The 15070-nt window shown below is 42.1% G+C and overlaps 1 protein-coding gene across 5 annotated transcripts in view; it reads left to right on the plus strand.

Moving 5' to 3' along the window:
* Elf2 (E74 like ETS transcription factor 2) overlaps positions 1-15070 on the plus strand; it is an 84710-nt gene that overhangs the window by 34350 nt on the left and 35290 nt on the right. The window contains exon 2 of one of the 5 annotated variants that reach the window (XM_038347027.1): positions 6406-6507. The exons of the other annotated variants lie outside the window; for them this stretch is intronic. The gene's annotated coding sequence lies outside the window, so the exon portion shown is untranslated. The remainder of the gene's footprint in view (positions 1-6405; positions 6508-15070) is intronic. 5 annotated transcript variants of the gene reach the window in all.

Raw genomic sequence — 15070 nt, forward strand, 5'->3', positions numbered from 1 at the left:
AGGCAGCACACTGTCGTCTCTCTAGACCTGAGGTCTCTTTTTGAGGTAAAATAACTAAAAGTACTAAAACAATGACATTTTGGAGTAGATACTGTAATGATTCTATTATGCCATCGTAGCCAGATAAAGCACTAATTGTGCACTAAAAAATGTGATCGCTTAAGCTGAATGTACAAAAGAAGAATTTGTTTGAAATTTCTAGGTAACTTTGGGGTTAGGCATAGTGGGCACACCTTTTATCCCAGCACTGGAGATTGGGGCAGAGGCAGGGAGATCTGTGAGTTTGAGGCCAGCCTGGATTACATATCAAGTTTCAGGCCATCCAGAGCTACATAGAGAGACACTGTCCCAAAAGACAAAACAAGAAAAAACAAAACAAAAAACCCAAAAAATGATTGACGTTTTTGGCATCAAGTTGAAACTTTAAGAAATAAAAACAACAGTGCAGGATTTGCATAAGTAGATACATTCGGGCATTAGTGTATAGAGTGCCAGAGCAGGCTGACAAATGCCATTGTGAAGCTGATGACAAATTCTTGGTTGATTTGAATTAATTCATGTAGAACAATTTGAGTAAGAAGCAAACGTAAACCAGTTAAGGAATCGAGGAGGATTCCATTCACAGGACAGAGATGTTAGTGACTGTGACATTGGAAAGAGTATTGGAGCTTGGAGTGTAGGTGTAATGGGGCTGCTCCAGACCCTGGGCCGAGGTTGTGGGTTTAAGGCCAGCCTGGGCCCAGTATGACGACCCATGTGGAGAAAAGCAAGTTACTTTTGTATTGTAATAATTTTGTTATGCCTTTATAATCTGATACTGTAATTGTTTTTGACAAGTTTTTTTTTAATATTTAATACTATTTTATTTTGAGAGTCTCTCTGGTACCCTTTCCAGGCTTTGAACTTGGTACAGCCTTCCTGCTCTATCTCCTGAGAGCTGGGATGCCGTGCATGTTGTGCCATATGCATTCTCAATACTATTCTTCAGATTGGTTTTTCTTTTTTCTTTTCCTTCCTCCCTCCCTCCCTCCCTCCCTCCCTCCCTCCCTCCCTCCTTCCCTCCCTCCCTCCTCCTCTCCCCTCCCCTCCCCTCCCCTTTCCTTCTTCCTCCTTCTCCTCCTCCTCCTACTCCTCCTACTACTCTTCTTTTTTTTTTGGGGGGGGTCTTTTGAGACAGGGTTTCTCTGTAGATTTGGAACCTGTCCTGGAACTAGCTCTTGTAGACCAGGTTGACCTTGAACTCACAGAGATCTGCCTGCCTCTGCTTCCCGAGTGCTGGGATTAAAGGTGTGTGTCACCACCGCCCGGCTCAGATTGGGTTTTCTTAAGCAGTAGAAGGAAATGCTAGACCAATCACTTACATTATTCTGAAATGGTAAAAAGTGCCTCTGGACTTCACTTTAAATGTTTAGTTCCATTCTTGATTATGAATTTTCATGACTTTACAAGGATAAGTAAAAGCCATAGGATAGTTTTTGTTTTATGCACCTACCACACTCCTCCAAATAGTTGTATCAGCAAATCTGAGCCTGGTTTTGTTTCTTCTTTAAAGAACCACACTCTTTAAGTGGACTTACTTCCTATATTAGAATACACTGGTGAGCAAGAGTTGCCATTGCTTAGCTGAGTCCGTTTCCAGTCAGTAATGGATTAGGATGGAAGGTTGGCCATTCCTTGTGATGTCAGAAGCTTGTAACTTAAATTCTAAACTTGCTTAAAAAGAAATTGACTGAGCAGAAAAGGAAAGGAGTAAAAGGTCTCAGATTTTATTTGGTGGATTGGGGGAATTAAGATATAGAACAAGGGCTGGGGAGATGGTTCAGTGGTTTGGAGGCTTGCTTGCAAGCCTGGCGACTTGACCTGTTTGATCCCCAGGACCTCTGTTGAGTTGGAGGAAAGAACTGGCTCCACACAGTTGTCCTCTGACCCTAGATGTGCACCCTGGCACCCTGGCATGTGAACACATGCCATACACATCACGAACACATACAATTAAAAAATATATGTAATTGGATTTCCTTGTAGAATGCTAGGAAATATTTCCTAGACTTCTTTTAAACTATAACGTGTGTTTGTGTGTGTGTGTGTGTGTGTGTGTGTGTGTGTGTGTGTACGCGCGTGCGCGTGCACGCGCACGCTAGAGCATTTGTCTTTCTGTTTGTTTTTGTTTTTTGAGATAGGGTCTGATCTCTCTGTGTAGCCTGGCTGTCTTGGAACTCGGTATCTAGATCCCCTGGCCTTGAAGTCACAGAGATCCGCTTGCTTCTGCCTTCCCACTGCTATGATTAAAGTTGTGCGCCACCACTTGTGGCTTATAATTTATATTTTATCAGCCTAAAATAATCTGATTTATTCTGTAATCTCTGGTGGTCACCTTGAGGTTTTTCTTCTTTTATTTCTCTATACCCACACAGCTGTGCCAGAAACACTGTCCTCAGTGTTAAGCAAGAGAGTAGGATCCTAGCCTCTCATCACCTCGTATGTGCGAGGATTCTCAGTTTGATAGGTATTTATCGTCTATGCTTGTTTTTCTTTTGGAAGTCTTCAGTTTCCTCTCAAAGCTTAGGGGTGACACCAACATCCTCTTAAATGTTGTCAGGAAAACTTTGTTTATAAATTTTTTAAAGAGGCGTGTTCATCTAGCCCACTAGTAAGCTGTGGTGAGGGCGGGTCAGATTGGCGATCACAGAAAGCCTTAGGAGCGCAGTAAGTGTGGAGGGGAGCTGTCTCTGGGTCTGCTGACAGCTGGAGGTGATGAGAGCAAGGAGCTCATTGGATTTTCTACAGAGATGTGACAACACAGTTTTTAATGTTTACATTAAAATATAGAGATAAGAAATCATTTTTATTGAATGTCAAGAGTTAGTATTTAAGCAGATAAAGCAGGTGCAGGATGGATAGAAGCTCTGCTGGAGGAAGCACTACCGTGAACCTGGCATCTGGGTACAGGACGGATTCTAAATACAGACTGGGATGTCGCCTGGTTGGAAAGTGCTTACCTGGTGTGCCAGGCCGTATGTTCAGTCTCAAGTACCGTACATACATAAAGAAATACAGTTTAAATAGAAATGGCTGGGAAAGAGGCAGGAAGTCTGAGGGCTGTGACTTGAAGGGTGATTTAGGAAATATTAAAGTAGTGGCCGTAGGAACAGAGAGCTACATAAACATCATCCATGTCAGCTCTCACCTGAAAAAGGAGGGGCGTACTCACGAAAACTGTCACCCGTGTTATGACAGAGACAGTGGCGTCCTGTAGAGGTTTGTGGAATGAGAAGCAGGTGACTTTATTAATGGTTACATCGAGTTTGTGTGGAAATAAAGTATTTACGAAGGAGTATTTAGGTATTTACGGATGCATACAGAAACGACCGGGGCTCCGTCACAAAGGAAATGACATACTCTTATTAGGCCAATTTGTGGGACGTTTTAGTGAAGAAACTCAGCACAGTGAGAAGGAGGGAGTAAGAGCAGCACCCCAGCACTCTGCAGCAGGCCTCTTTCTATTCTTGGCTCCAGAGCTCAGGGGAGGAACTACTCAGCCACTCAAATGCAAAGCAGTTGCCCTGGAAAAGGAATCACCTTGGGAAAACGTGGATGTACCTGGTTGTATGCCATGCCATAGCGAGAGAGCTAGGGATGAAGAGTCCTAATCTCCTTGTGTCCCCCTCAGTCTTTCTGTTGAGCTAACCCTGTAGGAAGCTATATGAGGCCCCGTGATGCAGCTACTGTCCTGGGATGGAGTTGGGTGGGAAAGAGCTAGGGGCAGATGACAAGCTGCTGAGTGTGACTACGGTGTGGGTTTGGGGATGACCCTCACCTGAGGCTGCGGAAATGAGTTCGGGCTTATAGGGGAGCGGTGTTGGCCCTGTGGCGATGGATAGCTCAAGGCTGCGTTTGTGCAGCGTAAGAAAACGATACAGAACTAATGTTAGTTCAGAACTGTTTGTATTTTGGAAAACGTGAAGAATTACAAAAGCAAATCTGAGAGATCGTCCTGGGTGACTGAGTTTTGCTTTTTCTTCTAAGCATCTTTCTGTAGCAGGAAAGAGTGTTGCCTTCGTTTGGCTAGCTCTGCCTTCAGTTTTTCTCCGTAGCACTCACTGGCGATATTTAAACTTCTCAGAGTGTTTACTTAAGGCTGTAAGGACGTCATGAAAGAAATACTTAAAAGTGTCTTGAATAAATCTTTCCCTGACTTCATGTATATGCCTCCAGGTTTGACAGGTCTGTAGTGCATTCAGTCAGAAAAGAACGTTTAACTTTATTTACATCTGTTGTATTTTCCTTTCATTTCCATGTTAAAAAAGGAAACAAAACAAATCAAAGCAAACACGTACCTTCAGCAAGCATTTTACTTTGTCGTGTTTCCTTGTCACACTGCACCTGTCAGTCTGTCTGCAGCTCACTGCACCTGTCAGTCTGTCTGCAGCTCACTGCACCTGTCAGTCTGTCTGCAGCTCACTGCACCTGTCAGTCTGTCTGCAGCTCACCGCACCTGTCAGTCTGTCTGCAGCTCACCGCACCTGTCAGTGTGTCTGCAGCTCACCGCACCTGTCAGTCTGTCTGCAGCTCACTGCACCTGTCAGTCTGTCTGCAGCTCACCGCATCTGTCAGTCTGTCTGCAGCTCACCTCACCTGTCAGTCTGTCTGCAGCTCTTGATTTCAAAGGCCACTCTCTGCCAAGTTCAGTGGCCCTTGAGCCATCCGGAAGTAGGTCCTTCATGTCTGGTCTTACCTGTGGAACCTGTTCTCCCAGTTCTTTTCCTTCCTGCCTTTCACAAGGACTTTTCAAAATATACTGAGCTTCCTCTCTGTTTCCTCATCTGTAATATACTCGGTGCCCAGGTACCTGAGGCGTTCTGCAGCTGTTATGGCAAACATTAATCATTCTTCTGATTTCCCATTATATTGTCTGGGTTTACTTTCTTATATTGTTCTTATATGTGCCTTTTTCCGTTGCAGTGAGGATAAAAGTAACCTCAAAATTGTGTCTGTGTGTTTCTTTTTGTGTTGAACGTGTGACAGGTAGTGAGAAAACACAAACCAAACCAAGAATTTGAAGTTACTATTTTAGTTAATCAAGAACCATTTTATGTCCGGGTGTGGTGGCCCGTGCCTGCAATCTCAGTACTTGGGAAGCTGAGGCAGGAGGATGGTGAGTGAGTCTAGACTAGTCTGGGCTACATGGAGTCAGATCCAGTTTCAGACAAAGAAGGAAGAGAGAAAAGAATGTCATTTATATAAAATCTTCAGTATTTCTTTGTTGACTAACCTAATATTACTCAGAATTTTGAAAGTCAAAAATACCTGAACATGGTAATATATAATAAAGTATTATAACAAAAATGTAATGCCACATGTATATGAGTTATATTTCATAGTCACTGTTGGTTTTAGTACTTTTTGATGCTACCCTAAGTTTTATTTTTTCTAACAATAAATGCAATATATGATTAGTGGGAAAATTGGGAAGTATTACTAAGAATAAACAAACTGAAAGTCATCACTATTAGTGAGATGTGATTGCTACTTTTAAAAGTCCAAGTAGCACAAATTTAGTATTGACATGTTTTAATCTTTTAAAAATCAATATTACTATTTGATACAAATCTTACATGCTGCCCAGGATGGATCTAAACCACTGGCTTGAGCTGTCTTTCTGCCCTAGCCTGGCAAGTAGCTGGAGCAACTGGCCTGTGCTACCATGCTCATCTGAGCGCTGCCTTTGGTAGCTGTCACGTCCTTTCCCTTTGGTTGTTGTAGAGTGCGTCACAAGTGATAAGCTGGTCTTCAGTCTTTTTACCATTCGTGCATCTCTCTCCTGAGGAGTCATGGCTTGACTTTGCTTTGTATGAAGCCACCGAGGCATAAAAGGTATCCTTGGACTTAATTACTAAGAAAACTTTAAAGAATCTGTTTTTATGGGCTGGCGTGATGGCTCAGTGGGTAAAAGTACTTGCCACCGTAATCCTGTGACTCCAGATGGTGGAGTGAGAGACTCCTGAAGGTCAGCTTCTGACTTCCACTCACTCTTCCTGCCTGGCACATGAATGCCCACATGCACACTCTCACAAATGCCAGTAAATAAAAATGGAAACAATATTCAAAACTGTCTTAGTGAGCAAAAAAATGTATTTAAAGGTTACTTGAAAGTTATAATAAGAATTTTTATAGAATTTAATAAATGGTTACTTTTTAATAAATGAAAGTTGAGATTTATAAACACAGTTTGAAAAAGTCAGCTTTTGTTATTGAAGTATCAGAAGCTGGATTTCTGTCTTGAAGACTCTCAGGATGAGTCTGTCTTTATGATGAGCTGTGATAACTGCTGTATTTGTTATACCATCAGAAATCCTCCCTGTGGCACAAAAGGACTCTTTTAATTAGAAAATATTGTTGCCACAGGGAGGTAGAAGATCGACTTGAGAAATGGGGACCTGAAAAGGAGCCCCAGTCCTAGGATTACCTGAAGGTGAAACAGATTGAGCCAGGAGGAAGACAATGCTGGTAGGTTGGCTTTTAATTTATTAAGAATGTTTATGGTATTATATTTCATTGCAGTTATTTCATCTACCTATATCCTGTTTTTATTTAAAGACCGAGAGATTCCTCCTTAAGCAGGAATCATAAAGTAGTGTCTTCACCCAAGCAGTTGTCCCAGTTGTCCCCTTGCCTTGCCCTGGTCATTCATTATTCCTCCCCTGAATAAAGCTGCAGGGCTGCCTGAGCCTGGGGGCCTTGAAGCTGTCCTCACGACCTCTCCTTCTGTTGTGTCCTCTTCCAATACACGTTTTTCTAAATCCTTGAAAAGTGTTTTCTTTCAATTGTCTGTTTCCTTGGGGTTGGTTGTAGAAATGGCAAAACATGAACCTCAAAGTTGAGTTTTCTTTCTAAAATCACTGAATTATAGTTGTACTGTGACTAAAATGATCTAGAAAGCATTACTGGAGGAAGTCTTTACTATTTTAATATCCAAGTCTCATTTAGCCTGAGGCCATCAGTGGTTAAAAACATTGCTTTTATACCACTGGAGGAGAAAGATGCTTCTGGTTACACACAGTAAGAGGCTGTTGATATAAGACCATCCCAGTTCACAGGTGTGGAATGCAAAAAAAGTGCATCTTAGAATTAGTAAAATATGATATAATTATGAATCTTTCCCAAACTCTCATTCTCATTTACTTGGAGTTAGACATTAAAATGTCCAGTTTATGAAAAATAGGGGCAGGTTGCAAGTGTGGAAGTGTTACATGTGCTTTTAGACTTCTTCACTGTCTTTCAAGACAAGATGCTAAAACCCAAAACCTTTGCTGAGTGTCATGGCTCATGCCTGTAATTCCAGCATCTGTGAGACTGAGGTAGGAGGATCATTAGTTCAAGGCCACCATGAGGTGTGTAATTAGACCCTTCCTTTGAAACAGAACAGGTGGGCTGGAGAAAAGCTCTGTTCTTAAGAGGGCTTGCTGTTCTTGCAAAGGACCTGAATTTGGTTCCCAGCACCCCCATCTAGGTGCCTACAGCCACCTGTAACTCCAGCTCCAGATAACCTGAAGTCCTAGCCTGGCCCTGTGGGTACCCAAGTGCAAATATGCATCACATAGACACACATAAAGGGGAAAATGACCCACAACAGATGATTGCTCTGCCGGTCTGTAAGCAGAAATGAAAAGGAATTATTTTAAGTACTATTTATATAAACATGTTTTATACAGAAGGAATGAAAAGTATGTTAGAAAATAGGTCACTATAAAAGATTTTTTTTGTCTTTATAAAAGAAGGAAACACTAGTAATGGGGGCTGGAGAGGTGCGTCATGAAACAGAAAACAGCAGAGATTCTGTCTCAGAAACAAGGTGGAAGGTGAGGACCAACACCCGAAGTTGTCTTCTGACCTCCACCCCACTCTGGTACACACGCACACACATGAACGTGCATGCATACATACACATGCACACCGGGATACACAGGCAGAAAGTGTTAACAAAGATAGAACTGCTCAAGCTCTTCCAGTCTCACTGTAAAGCAGCATTTATTACAAACATTATTAATATTGGAGCAGAGTAATACAGCTGTCATCTCAGACATCTGTAACAAGAAAAGCTAAAGTCTGCTTATTTGGCGGAAACCCAACACAAGTCAGGTTTATTAACTTTCGTGTTTAATTTTGTTCATGCTTTGAACCCCGTCCTTTTCATCTTCTGTCTGGCCAACCTACAGCTCTATAGGTGATGCCAAGGGAGACAAGCTGCATGTGCTGGGTTGTGACTAAGGAGACTTTCTCAGTACATTTGTAGGCAGGTCCATTGAGCCGTGATCCCGCGCTCACTGAGGACTCGCTGTGTGTCAGGCCAGAAATGACTTTTCATGTGGCAGACAGGAGCCTTTGCTCTCACTGGGCTCTCAGCTTTGTAGAAAAGATTAAACAGGTTAGTGCAGTTCACAGAGACAGTCAACGTGGGAATTAGAGGGAGGTCAGGAAATGCCTCCCCGGGAAAGTGATTTGTGAAGGGGGCTGGAGGAATGTAGCTTCTCTGAGTTGCAGAAAGAGATTCAGTGTTGGGATAAAGGGGAGTAACTGACTTTTAAAGCATCCAAGTACTGAAGGGAAATAGAGAACTGCCTGTAAGTTTTAAGCCAATTGAAACAACACAAATTTAGTTTGTAAAATATGGAGTACTGCAAATGAGACTAAGACAAAGAAGCACTTCCTAAGTCATCTGCCTCTGCGGGTTTGGGCTCCAGTCGTAGGTTCGTGAACATGGTAGCAGTTGGGACGGATGGTTGGACAGGTGTTCTTCCCTGTGGAGTGAAGAAGTGGTGCTTTGTGCAGGGCTGAGGCAGAAGAGGAGGACCCACTGCCCTCATCCGTCCTCCTTGCACACTGCTGAGTGAAGGTCTCCTGTGGCCTCATCTGTCTGTTGAACTGGAGGGATTGTGTAGGGGTGGTGGCTTCTGTGTTACATCGTACATTATTTTAATCATTTGGGCTAGGAAGCCTAAATGAATGTTTTGGTTCTGATACCTATAAATAAAAGTTATCTTGACCCTTTTCCTATTTTTTAGCACCTGATACAAATAATCACGTGTTTATATTTTCGCTGGCAGCATGGAAAGACAGTGTTCTGGGCCTTCTGTTGCACTGCATGCTCTAAGCATAGTTAGCATGGAAGACTCTGCTTAAGGGCCTGCCTGTACGATAAAGTGTATGTAAAAATGTTTGATGGAATTAAGAAATGTAACATACAGTATTTAAAACATGGACAAAATATTATCAACAGGTGCCCACTGACTTGTTATGGGAATTAGTAAATCTTGGCAGGATTGTGGGTAAATGGGAATTAGTAAATCTTGGCAGGATTGTGGGTAAGTCCACCCAGTCTGGTGTACTCCCCTGTCTACTCTTGTTCTGTAGTTGTTATAGTAACCATGGGCTGCAGTCTCAGTAGTATGAGATCTTACATGACCATTTTAGTTACCAAAAAGAAATAAACTTTTAGTTCAACAGCAATTTCTTAGAGATGGGAAAAATATGGTTTATTACAGTAACCATAGACACAGAAGCTTCAAATAACTGGTAGATGCATGCTAGCAACATGCAAGCGTGTTAAGAACAGTGCTTACTAAAGAATAGAGGAAACAGTGAGACACCTAGGATCATTTACTTGGGTAGTATGACAGTGGTACATTTATTGTATCACTTATTTTTTATAGGGGCTTAGATATATGTGATAAAAATTATAGCCTTGAAGCAGGGCAGTACTGAAATGAACAGGGAATTGTGATACCTTGTTTAAAATAATAGCCTCACACTATAGAAGTGTGAATAAGCCTGACTGCGTGTGTATTAGTTCTTTCTCCCTGTTGGAACGCTGGTCTATGGAAATGAAGGGTCAATTATCCTAGAATCCAGGCTTAATTCTTGATAGTCTTACTTCCTGGCATATGCAGTTGCCCTTGGCATCTGACTTACATTTTCTTTCTTTCTTTCTTTCTTTCTTTCTTTCTTTCTTTCTTTCTTTCTTTCTTTCTTTCTTTCTTTCCTCCCTCCCTCCCTCTCTCCCTCCTTCCCTCCCTCCCCTCCTCCCTCCCCCCCCCCCCCCTTCTCTCTCTCTCTCTCTCTTTCTTTTCTTTTTTTTTTGTTTGTTTTCAGACAAGGTTTTTCTGTAGCTTTGGTGCCTGTCCTGGAGCTAGCTCTTGTAGACCAGGCTGGCCTTGAACTCACAGAGATCTGCCTGCCTCTGCCTCCCGAGTGCTGGATTAAAGGTGTGTGCCACCACTGTCTGGCTCCGACTTACATTTGCTGTCTTTGCTTCTAACAGATACTGCACAACAAATGTGGCATGATCCTGCCCTACTGTTTGGGGAGAAGGTTAGGGCTTAAGTCTGTTCTCTGTTGATGGTTAGAAGCTTCATTTTATTTTTGCCCCTGAAGCATTAGTTTTTTTTTTTTTTTTCTGATTTGGGGTGACTTTTTCTTCCATTATTCCAGGGACACATTTCTTCGGCTATAAAGTCTCAAACTTAAGAACTCTTTCTTCCTTGTCTTGAAAACAGCGAGAGACTGGGGAAGAGGAGAATTTCTTCTTGGTAGTTGAAATGGCTGGTCCATCAAATGCTAACTAGAAAAAGTAACAGTATTAGTGGCAGATGTAGCTTCGTGAAGAATCTGTAGAAGGAGGGAATTTCAGTTCAAGGCTTGTGTTGAGCTAGCATTTGAGAGGGTTAAAAACTCAGTCTGTTGACTCCTGTTATGGTCTCCTTATGATTGTTGTAGAGCATTGCTTTGGGACCTTAGCATTTATTTCTTTCCAGAAGATTTCTATAAAACATTTTAAAATTGAATGCTATTTAGCTGACATTATGTTTCTTGGTTCCATCTGTGTAGGCAAAACATTGTAGAGGCAGGAGCATGTAGTACACAGGAAGCAGAGACAAGGACAGGAGCAAGACACCAGGAAGACCCCATCCCCAGTGGCCTAGTTCCCTCAGCTAGGCCCCACCTCCTAAAGTTTCCAGAATGAACTAAGTATGATGATACATTCCTGTAATGCCACCAGTTGAGACTCTGAGGCAGGAGGATTGTAAATTGGAGGCTAGCCTAAGCTACATATTAGGTTCCTGCTTCAAAAATCTAAACAGTGATAGTGTTCAGGTACATGTCTTTAATCCCAGCACTTGGGAAGCAGAGGCTGGTAGATCTCTGAGTTCCAGGCTAGCCAGGAGTACACAGTAAGACTATTTCAACAAAGCAAAGAAAGACACCAGAAAAAAGAAAGAGAAGAGGTCTAAAAAGAAAGAAAAAGTTACTACCAAGCTAAAGTTTCCAGAGCTTTCCCAGAAGAGTTCTACCCAGCGTCTGGGACTGAGCACTCAGCATGAGAATCTGTGTGTGGCCTTTAGGATCCTCATCGTCAGTATTAGTAGTGGTGTGTGCTATCTTTCTGACAGTCACAGATTACCAAGTTTAGATACCCAGTGGTTCTAGAGAGAAGAGTAAGAACTCTGATTGTTGCAAGATGCTTTTATTAAAATCCTCCAAAATGTTAGAGTTTTCAAATGGAATGGTACAAATGTTTCTCTTCTCATTTATAATTGCCAGCTAGCAGGTAATTTTTAATATACTTAATATCATGTTTTATTTTTAACAGATGCTCTTAAAACCCCAACTATCTTGGAAGGTGGTTGGGGTGCTAAGAGGTTAGCGTCTTTTTGTGCAAATGTTTCTTCAGCTTGGTAAAGGAGCACTTTCTGGGAAGGAGGCAAGCACAGTGTGGACGCTCTGTTTAGCACTGTGAGCGTTTTCAGTCTTCTGTGTTGTGGAGCTTGTTGGCCATAGGGTGAAGCCTAGGAGTCTTATTTTAGAATGTTCTAAAATCTAAAGCAAATACCTAGCATTGCAAAGGAGGTTCATCTACTAAGGTGAGTTGTCACACTGTCTCAGATTCTCTCTGTCTCACTGTCTCTCCTTTAAAACTTTCAGGTGAGTTTTAATTGCACACAGGATGAAGTTCAGTAGGTTATTATTTTCCTTTGCAATGCTGAGAATTATACTCAGGCCCTTGCAAATGTTAAGGAAGCATTCTACAGCTGGGCTATCACCCCACCCCTTTGGCAAGTTCCCTCATGCCTTGGCTTCTGCCTCTCAAGTGCTGGATTATAGACATGTGTTTCTATGGTTGGGATTTCATTGGGAGCTCAAGACACTGAAATTTGCTTCCTTCATATACTTGGAACTAGTAAAGGCAAGCAAAACCAAAAGCAACCACAAAAATGAAGAACAAAACCTTTTTTTAACATACAAAGTCTCATTATTATATTGCTAGGAATAGTTCTGAGGGTTTTATATATTAACATAATTTACTCTCAGCAACACCAGGCTAACTAACTTCTCCAAATGTAGAAGCATGTATTTAAATTCAGAGTCGGTAGCTCAAGAGCACACCTTCACGCATCACTGACCAATTGTATTCTATTCCTTCTCTACACATACGAACACACTCACAATTTTTTTTTTTTTTTTTTTTTTTTTTTTGAGACAGAGTTTCTCTGTGGCTTTGGAGCCTGGCCTGGATCTAGCTCTTGTAGACCAGGCTGGCCTCGAACTCACAGAGATCCGCCTGCCTCTGCCTCCCGAGTGCTGGGATTAAAGGCATGCACCACCACTGCCCGGCTCACACTCACATTTTTAAAAGATTTATTATGTATACAGTGTTCTGCCAGAAGAGGGCACTAGATATTATCACAGATGGTTGTGAACCACCACATGGTTGCTGGGAATTGAACTCAGTACCTTTGGAAGAGTAGCCAGTGCTCTTAACCTTGAGCCATCTCTCTAGCACCTCCTTCCCCTCTTTAACTCCTTTTATTAATCCAAATTCCTTTGGGTGTTGAACTGAAGAGGTGGCTCAGTGGTCAAGATCATTGGCTGCTCCTCCAGCAGACCCAGATTTGATGTTTTTAGCTTCTGTATGGTGGCTCAAACACCTTAACAACAGTTCCAGGGTATCCAGTGCCCTTTTCTGGCCTCCACAGCCACCCACACTCAGGACATTTTAAAAAGTTTTGTTGGGTCGTGACATATGCTAGTTGCTAGCTTTCTTTTCTTTTCTTTTCTTTTCTTTTCTTTTCTTTTCTTTTCTTTTTTCTTCTTGAGACATGGTTTCTTAGTATTTCTGGCTGTCCTGGAACTGGCTCTGTAGACCAATCTGGCCTTGAACTCTAGAGATTCGACCTGCCTCTGCCTCTGCCTGAGTACTGGAATTAAAGGCTTATGCCTCCACTGTTTGGCTCTAGTTTGTTTTTAGAAAGTATTTATTTTTGTTTTGAGTATAAGCTCCGTGTGTGCATGTTAATTTGGGGAGCAGAAGAGGGAATGGAGTCTCCTGGAGCAGGAGGCACAGATGGCTGTGCACTACCTGGTGTGTGTGCTCGGAACCAGAGTAGGGTCCTTTGGAAGAGCAGAATTGCCTTATGGCAGAGCCATTTTATTCAGCCTGGCATATGCTGTTTACTTCCTGGGACAGATTGCCTTCCGTTCTTCACTTTGTTTCGGCATTTTTATCATAGACTAGCACCTACAGCTTTGGAATAAATTAGGGTAATACATGAGGCAGTAAATACTTTACAACAATTCAAGCCACATGAAATGGTTTGCGTTTTTGAAAATGTGTTATTCATGTCGATTGGTGAACTGACTTGGGTTGTTTGTGTAGAGGAGTAAGAAAAGTATAGCGAAGGTGAATGAGCGTGTGGGTGAGAATGTGTGTGCTGGCTTCTCCCAGTTGCTCTAAGTTAGTTAGCCAAATTGATTCAAAGTCTAGCTGTGGTTTGGTGCCATCTGCTGGTGCTTATGTGCTTTTATGGATGTTCTTTGATGCCAACAATGGCAGATGGGAAACACAGTTTTTTCTTTTTGTTCTGAGACAGGGTCTCGTGTAGCTCAGGCTGGCCTCAGATTTCCAGTGTAGTAGAGGGTTATTTAAACTCCACACCCTCCCTTGCCTTTCACCTCTCAGTGTGGGATCACAGGCATGTGCTGCCTTGCCTAGCTGTTTGGTGCTCTGATTCTAGCATCCTCTCAATACCAACTTGGGCGAAGCTGTGAATCGCTGTAACTTGGGAGGCTGAGGCAGAAGGATTGTGAGTTCAAGACCAGCTTGGGCTACATAGTGAGAGCTTGAAAAACAAACCTCACTGCCACTCAGCTTCCTTCTACAGAACGACAGTGTTTCTGACTAATCTTCGCGAGCTCTTCGTACATCGTGTCGTTCTGACACCTAGTGAACACAGATGTTTTGTGAGTGGTTTTCAAACAGGCAAAGGACTGTCTGTGGTCAGTACCAGTCAGTCCCCTCTCAAGTATTCTCAGACAGGTGGTTGACTTCAAGGATGTGGAACTTGTTGGTTTCAAATAGAACAGTGAAGCAGACTTATGTGAATTCATGTATTTATGGAGTTTTACCCAGCTGTATTGTGCTTGCATTTATTTGATTAAATTTGTGTGATCTGCTCCATAAAGTCACAATAGATGTTTTTTTTTTTTTAATTATTGAGGAGAGGTCATGAACCAGAGCAGCGCACTGAGAAGTCTGTGGCTTATCTAGAGACTGACCAGCCATGTGTTCAGCTACTCAGCCGCTGCAGCAGGTGTGGTTATAGAGAAGGCTAGAAGGGATTTCAGTCATACAGTGTGAGTAAAACAGACCGTGTAGCTTTGACACCGCGTGTGGTAGCACATGCCTGTGGCCCTCCATTAGGAGGGTGAAGCAGTGTGGGCTATAGCATGGGATCATGTCTCTAAACAGAAAAAAAAAAAAGAAAAAAAAACATAGCTTGTAAGATACTAAGTTATAGGTTTGATAAGGGGATAAATTAAACTTCATTCAACCTTACAAATGTAGAAAATGATGGATATTGAAATCATAAATCAGGGTAATAGAAACTTAAAACATGTTAAGGTAATGACATGAATTAAACATGTTTGTTATTTATAATCGGCTCAACAAATATAGACCAAATAGTAGAAACAAGAGACAAATAACAAAAAAATAAAATTTATTAAATGGATAAAC

The sequence above is a fragment of the Arvicola amphibius genome, chromosome 11 (genome assembly GCF_903992535.2).
Source record: "Arvicola amphibius chromosome 11, mArvAmp1.2, whole genome shotgun sequence".
NCBI classification, from domain to species: domain Eukaryota; kingdom Metazoa; phylum Chordata; class Mammalia; order Rodentia; family Cricetidae; genus Arvicola; species Arvicola amphibius.